Source organism: Mesoplodon densirostris, chromosome 19 (assembly GCF_025265405.1).
Source record: "Mesoplodon densirostris isolate mMesDen1 chromosome 19, mMesDen1 primary haplotype, whole genome shotgun sequence".
In the NCBI taxonomy this organism is placed as follows: domain Eukaryota; kingdom Metazoa; phylum Chordata; class Mammalia; order Artiodactyla; family Ziphiidae; genus Mesoplodon; species Mesoplodon densirostris.
This window is the reverse complement of record NC_082679.1, coordinates 18903395-18911591: the sequence shown is the minus strand read 5'-3', so window position 1 is coordinate 18911591 and position 8197 is coordinate 18903395. Positions and strand designations below refer to the sequence as shown.

The 8197-nt window shown below is 48.9% G+C and overlaps 1 pseudogene; it reads left to right on the top strand.

Annotated features, from left to right (window-relative positions):
* The first annotated feature begins 3720 nt into the window (after positions 1-3720).
* On the top strand, positions 3721-7827 carry LOC132479610 (bolA-like protein 3; annotated as a pseudogene).
* The last annotated feature ends 370 nt before the right edge of the window (positions 7828-8197 follow it).

The window sequence follows — 8197 nt, the reverse complement described above, 5'->3', positions numbered from 1 at the left end:
ATGTGTATGGGTGGGGGGAAGGGACGGATTCCTGAAACAGAACTTGTTTAGAACCCTCTGGAAGATCCTGATTCGGATATTTCAGGGAGCTGGGAAGGCCTTTGCAAAGGCATGAGGCTAGAGCCGTGAGTGTGCTTTGAGCCTGCGAAGTGGTCCGAGGTAACTGGAGCCAGTGACTGCACAGCATGGGGCCGGGAGGGAGGGAAGGAGGGGTGGAAGAATGGATGACCTTGAATGCTGGCGGAGGGGGAGGGGGCCTCTGGGTGCCCCTACACGACCTCCAAGAGAGAGGCTCCGAGAGGTACGTTCATCCATCAAATATTGGCGGTGCACTTCCTATGGGCCAGGTGCTGCTCTGGTGCTGCGGATGCAACACTGGGCAAGAGAGTTGAGATGCCTGCCCTCATGGAGCTGACGTTCTAACAAGAAGAGGAAGCCTTCTGGACGTAAGAGTTTTGAAGAAATGCAAGAGCTGTGGTGTGACAGAGAGATAGCCACCAGGAAGTCAAGACCCAAGTGACAAATTGCATTTCGCGAGCAGAGGGAATGGCAAATGTTAAGGCTCACATTTAAGGAACCAAAAGGTCAGTGGCTGGAGGCTCCCAAGCATCAGAGGAAGTGGCGTGGGTTCAGAGGTCAGGCCTGTCTGAATCACGGAAGTCTGTGGAGGCTGTAATGAGAGGTAGGGGGTTATTCTAATGCAATGGGGAGCTATTGGAAGGGTTTAGGCAGGGTAGTGGCAGGACCAGATTTCTGTTGTAATAATCATTCTCTCTCCCATGTGAAAGCACAGGGGGAAGGTGGTGTCTGCAAGCCACGAAGAGTGCACTCACCAGAGCCTGACCATGCTGGCACGCTGGTCTCAGACTTCCAGCCTCCACAACTGCAAGAAAATTCATTTCTGTTGTATAAGCTTCCCAGTCTGTGGTATTTTGTTATGGGAACTTGAGCTGACTAATATAGGGGTCCTACTGCCATATGGCACTCTGCCCTGCTCCACTCTCTTTCCAGAGAATGCCATGGAGTGCTGGGATTGAGGGGAGTCCAATTTTCAGAGTGTCAAACTCCACAGAAGCCAACAGCCCCAGCCCGCACTGTACGCCCTGTAGCGGGGGACCTTCTCACCCTTCCCAGCTCTAGTGCCAACTCGTTCATGTGTTTCATTATAATCCCCATCATTATGGGGGATCCAAAAGCTCCCACAAGCTTCTTCCCTAAACACAGAAAAAAGAGAAAGAAAAAACACCTCCACCAAAGATCTCAGAAAAATGTATAAGTGGTCTCAGATACTCCAAACGAGCTCAAGCAGGGTGTTGTCGAGACCTTAACTCTTGCAACTTTGAGCCACAAGATCAGGCCGTGCGCACCAGGCCGATTGCTGGGCTGTTGTTTTTGTCCTTTGATATGGCAATTCACCAACATTCATACGCACGTGTATAGGGCACATGAATACAAGATGAAAGACGAAACAACTACCCAGAGTCTGGGTAGGAAGGTCCCAGACCCATGTGGCTGGCATTTCAAGGTCAGTGTTTGTCCTTTCCCAGCAGGCCACCTGCCGCCTCCCCAATCCACCTGACCTTCAGACGGAATGGCTTTCTTCAGCCTGGTTTTCCATACGGCAACCTTTCTGAGAATCAGGACAGCATCTCCAAAGGAAATGACATAACAGATCAAGAGAATTTCTTCTCAGGGACATGGGGGACTCTTCTAGAGTTTAACTCCAGGGCACCCCTGGTAATGCAGCAAGTCGGCAACAGAAGCCTATTCTTAGGTGATGGTTATACCCCTAGACCTCCCCCTCCCAAGTGAAGGCCACAAGTGGGTCCCAGAATGCAAGGACAACCGTGAGACAGGCGGTCACATTGCATAAACCCAGCTCCAGAAACTCTCAGCAAAGGAACCCTCTGTACCTGGTGCAGCTAAACTCCAATCCACCACACGGCGGGGGTGGGCTTCCTGGAAAGCAGTGGCCCTGGGCTGTGTGCAGAGCAACATTTAACCTGATGCTGAAGGCTGCATATTCCCACTACTGCATACATTACCCTTTATCTAATTCAACTGGGCCCCCATCTACCGAACGGCCAATTAATAAGGTAGTATTGGAAAGGTGGGTTGTTCCTGTAGTTGGACATTGTGGCAGCCCCCTGTCCTAGCTGTCACCATCTTCCTATTAATATGAAAACTTTGTCCCTGCCTCGCCAGAATGTCAAGGCAAACCATCACCTGCTGAGAAGCAGAGACGGCGCCCTATAGAATGGCCTGAGGGACAAAGAGAGTTTGTGGGAGGCACGGTCTTCTTCATGGGCCCAAGGACAAGAAGCAGCCATAAGCAAGAGGCTCCTGGGCCTTGACTTTGTCTCTCGACTCTTGGACCTATGGATGTCCTACAGGGCATAGGTCCTGTCGAAGCAGCAACAGCGGCCAGCTCAGCTGCCTTTCCTCAGTGGAGGTCACTCAGAAAACATCCCTGCCTTCCAGCCTCCCCCCAGCCAGGGAGGCAGGCCTTGGGCAGAGCGTGAGCTGGACTCCAGGAAGTGGCTGCTGTGTGGAGCTGAGGCTTCATCCCTTTTGAAGGGTCAGTTGTGCCCTGTTACAAGCTGCTCCAGCTGTCAACCATGGGAACAGGCGGAGGAGAGAAACATAGTTTAGGGAGCGTGCTTTTCAAAGATAAGATCATAATGATGCAAATTCATGTTTCAGCAAGTAGGGGCCAAGGGCAGTCGGCAACATCTCTGTCCACCTGACCACTGTCCCCTCTCCCTACCCCTTCTCTCTCTGCCCCGACTCTGCTCTCAATAAGCAATAAGAAATGTCTAGACTAATAACTTGATCATCAGCAGAAGTCAAGCGCTTCCACAGAGCCCAGGGAAGGGGTGGGAATACATGGTGTGGACACTTCCCCTCTATGCCCTTCTACATCCCCCGTCACTGGGCCATCTATGATCAGCAAAGCGCCACCAAAAACTTCTAAATGAGAGGAAAAGAGGCAAAATGGCTATGGGAGCCAGGCAGGCAACCCAAAGGGGTGATGCCAGCCAGGTGTAAGAAATACAGCAGCGCAAATCCAACTTTATGTGGACTGCCACCCACAGCAGGGCTGGGAGAAGGTCCAGAGCTGTGGGGACCAAGGCAAACTACAGAGCATGGCCTCGTCTGAAAGGAGCAGCCCTATTCGGCACCTCAGTCATGTTCATGTGGGAATCTCTGGATTTTTTTTCAAGAGAAGTCAGAAATTTGGATTTTACATGCAAAGTTGTGATTTGTAAAGGCTGGAACCTAATTCAGGTTTTGCTAAAAGAATGCAGAGGGAGAGAAAGAGAGAGAGAGAGAGAGAGAGAGGAGTGAGGGAGGGAGGAAGGAAGAAAGAGAAAGAAAGGAAGGAAGAAAGGAAGAAAGAGAGGGAACTACCTCAGCCTGAAGACAGCCCATGGACCATCTGTTTGCAACCTCTGTAGTCCCCAGGGAAAGCCAACTAGTAAGGGGTCCTGGGCAGGCTAAAACCCCAGTGCAGGCCCTGACTCAGGGATCTGCTCTCCCGGGAATTGGCATGCCCAGCCCCCCTCTTCTGGTCTGTGAGTGAGGCTGAGACTTGATCTTGGAGAACAATAGAGAGACCAGGGAGAGAGGACCTTGTCCAGCTCAGGCGGCTCACGGCTGGCACACTCTACACAGTGAGCTCTGCGGGGTGGTGGGGGGCGGTTGGAGGGGCCCATCCACATGCAGCAGGAGCTGGAGGAGGATGTGAGTTCCCTTCTACATGGCTCTGCTGTCAGCCCAGTTGAAAAAGGTATTTGAACGAATTAAATTCCACGAAAAAGTTCTGTTTCCCTGTCAAGGCAGCACCTATTTCCAAGTGTCTATGATTGACATGACTCTTAATGTGCATTTTTAAACGAGACCATTTTGTGTGCAAATATGGCAGGAAAAAGAATTTCTTGGTCCAGCGATCCTGAGGCTTCCTCTCCTGGTGAGACGCCCAGAGATGAAATTGCCCTTGAATGTTATCCTCTTCTTCTATTATTTTTATCTTAGGTTCCAGACCACAAATGAAACACATTGGGGAAATAAGATTCTGTCACCACTTCTGGGAGCCTGTCGAAGGTGCTTGCATCCTGGCTGATCCAGTGGCCTTCCCCGTGCCCCGTCAAGCTGTCCTGGCCACAGCTGAGGTAGAAGAAGACCAGTGCTGTAACCAGGGGGACCCCAGGCTCCAACTTTGGGTCTCTTCTCTCTAGCCATGGACAGAGGCTGCCACCTGTGCAATGCACAGAGTCCCTCACTCAGAAGGGCTCTGCACTGGGTTTAAGAATCTGCAGCTGTGTCTTGAAATTCTTAATTTTGTTAACAAGGGGCCCTGAATTTTCATCTGACCCTGGTCCCCGCAAATCATGCAGCCAGTCCCTCCCTGAAGGGCGCACACTGTGACAGCTGCCCTGCTATGGGGCTCAGCTCTTGAGGGAATTCCCTACCCCAGAAGGTGAAGGTACACTGACTCTGAACTGGGGGCCACCATCACATCCAAGGAAGCCTCATCTAAAGCTGTTTTCGTGTGGTTGTGTAAGGAGCCCAGAAGCCTGAAGAGGGAGAGAAAGTATGCATAGACACAGCGTTGGAAAAGCAGAGCTCGCTGTGGGCTTCCTGGAGGAGGGCACCCAGAGCTGGGACTGAATTGGACAGATAGGCAGGGTCTGGAGGAGCCATGAGGTTGGAAGGTGGGGTGTGTGGTGCACAGGAAGCAGAAGTGGGATCAGCAGGCCGGGGGCCCATGATTGTGGGGGAGGTCTTGGAACCCCTGTCCCCAGCCACCCCAGCCACTGAGCAGTGACTTCACTCATCCTCCCAGGGTCATGGCACCTGCCACCCCTCAAGCACCCCCAGCCCCTCATCTCTCTGCACAAAGGCTGCTCTAATTCTCCTTGCAGCCCGGGTGAGAGGCAGTCAGAGAACAATGCTATCTGCGCGTGGTGGCGCCCAAAATACAACTGTCATTTATTTCGTTATATGAAATTAGAGCACGCCTTGTAGCCATAATGAATCATTTCCTTCTTGCCTCGGCCATGGTGTCAGGCAGGAGCTCGGCATCTCCCATTCAGGGCCTTTCACTTCATCGCAGGCTAATAATAACCCACCCGGGTGAGCACACATCTTCCCAAGACAATGCAGGGCCCGGATGGGCATCGTGGGCAGGAGAGCAGTGCCTGCAGGGGAGGGGGAAAGATCAGGGTGTCATGGCAGGAAGAAGACAATGCTCATGGGGAGGGGAGGGAAAGCCTTAGGGCGGTGGCTCCTGTGGGAACTTGGGTCCCCCAGGTCCCTTTTCCAGCTGCTCCACCTGATGGGGGCAGGGAATAGAGCCCACTCCTAGGCTGCCCTTCTACTAGCGTTTCTTTCAATCATTGCCCAGGTCCAGCTCAGAAGCCTCCTTCTTGAGGAAGCCATATCTTGATCCCCCACCACCACTAGCACCCGCATCTTCCATTCGAGTGTGAGCTTTCAAGGCATTAACTGTTACCACAGCCTTGTCTCAGCCCTGCCCAGGCCTGGAGCTGCCAGGAGTTGGCCTCACCTCTCTCATGTCACATCCCTGCCCAGTGTGGGCTCAGCAGTGGCAGACACTAATTACATGAGTAAGTGTGTCCTGATGGAGCCAAACCTCCAGTTGTGTCCCACTGGGACTGTGACCAGGAGTCCCATCTCATCCTGGGCAGGAGAAGCAAGGCCCAGACCCTGTCCCCTAGAACCTCCTCCTCCAGGACAAGGCAAGGCCAGCCAGGGGAAATCATAGGGTCTACTCAGACACTATGATTACTGTCTCTTCCACTAACTATAACTTAAGATCTTTTAGTCACCATATCTGCAGGAATAGGCACAGAAACAGTTTTGTTGAATGAAAGAATAAATGAATAAATAAATGAATGAGCACCAAAGGCCATGTGCCAAATGACAGAGAACAAACCGCAGGGGTAAAGTGATCAGAGAAGGGAGGCTGCTCACTGGTCCCAGAGGCAGACTGGGTTAGGACCTCAAGACCCAAGAAATGTAGTCAGTTCCCGTGGTTTTCCTTTTGCTTCATATATGTTAGACTTGGAAGAGAAGAAGTCAAAAATCTGGAAGCTACAACACGCACAGACACAAAACAAAAGCCCCAACAAAAGCCTGATCTCTCTAGTCAAAGGACAAAGAAAGGGGCAGCTTAGTAAGACCAAAAACTCTTATACAATAACCAGTCTACTCCACCCAAAACTAGAAGAAAAGAAAACAAAAAACTCTGGTCCCACTCATACCCATACCCACAAAGACCAAATGGGGGAGTCTAAACTTCCATCCTCAAGAGACTATAACAAGGAACCCCAGAGTTCCCACTGAGGTAATGTCAGAGAAGGACAGGTATGGAAACAGGATCTTCATCCCCACTGGGCTCCCTCTCCCAACAGGGTCAGTGGAGACCATGGGGAGCCTGAACTTCACCTCTCTCTTGCCAGTAACAAAAACACCCCTCCCATTCTTGATGGAGTCAAAGCAGGCCTAGTGGAGAATCAAGACTTTCATCATCGCCCAGCAAACAAGGCCACGTCATCACTGTATCAGTGGTGCCCACATGAGGAGCCAGTTTTCCTACCCACACCCAAAAGTAGTAAGGATCCTATTCCCTCCAAAGGCAACAGAGTGGGGAACCTGGAGGTAGAGTATATTTATATCAGATAAAACAGACTTCAGAGCAAAGAAAATTATCAGAGACAGAGACATTATATCATAATAAAAATGTTGATTCACCAAGAAGATATATCAATCCTAAATGTGTATGCACCAAACAGAACTACAAAATATGTGAACTCAAAACTAATGGGCAGCATTCCCCCTCCCCTACTAGAGCAGTGGCAGAGAAAACCATCTAAAACAAAAGATTTGAGTAAGATCCAGAATCTCCTAAGATAATGCAAATTCCCAGGTTTCAATAAAAAGTCATCATCATACCACAAAAAAAAAGGTCTCAAGCTGAATTTAAAAAGACAATCAGATGCCAACAATATGAAAAAGATGTTAGAATTATCTGACAAAGACGTTAAAGCACTCATCACTTTTTAAATGCTTCAATGAGCAATTACAAGCCCATTTGAAATAAATGAGGGGAAAAAAGAGTCTCAACAAAGAAACAGAAGATATAAAGAAGAACCAAAGGGCAATTTTAGAACTGAAAAATGCAGTACCAAAAAAACAAACTCAGTAGTTGGGCTTAAGAGCAGAATGTAGAAGAAAGAGGAAATAATTAGTGCACTGGAAGAAAGGACAATAGACATTACCCAATCTGAACAATAAAGAGAAAAATAGATTGAAAAAAATAGTAGAGCCTCAGGGTCCTGTGGGATTATAACAAAAGACCTAACATTCATTTCACCAGAGTCCTGGAAGGAGAAGAGAAAGAGGACAGAACTGAAAAGTATTCAAAGAATGACACGGCGACCTAAGACAGCAGGCCACATCAGCCGGGCACGGCGGCATGGAGCCCAGCCTTGGCAGCGCCTCTGCTCTGTGGAACCTGCTGGCTTCCTCTTCTCCACTGTGCCCAGTGAATGTTTGCCTTGCAGACTGAGGGGGGAAATCAAAGTGACCCAAATTCTCAAAGAAAAGTTTCCTCGAGCTACAGCTATCAAAGTCACTGACATTTCAGGAGGCTGTGGGGCAATGTATGAAATTCAAATCAAATCAGAAGAATTTAAGGAGATGAGAACTGTCCAGCAGCACCAGATGGTAAATCAGGCACTAAAAGAAGAAATCAAATGTATGCATGGATTGTGGATATTTATCTCTGTCCCCAAACACTGACCACGCCCTGGCTGCATAGATATTGATGCTGAAACCTTGGATAAATCTTATTGCCACCATTCTTTCCTAGGCATATGACAAAAAATTTATCTATTTTATTCATAGACATTTCCATATTGTAATTATAGAAGAATATGGTATCTATTTAGATGTTAATTAAAGGCAACAGACAACTAAAATTTTTTTTCATTATAAAAAAAACATGTATTCAAAGAAAGAGTGGTTGAAAACTTCCCAGGTTTGACAAAAGACATAAACCTTCAGATTCTAGGAGCTAATTTTACCCAAACAGTATAAATACAGAAAAAGCCATACAAGACACACCATAAATAAACTTCTGAAAGCGAAAGACAAAGACAAAATCTTGAAA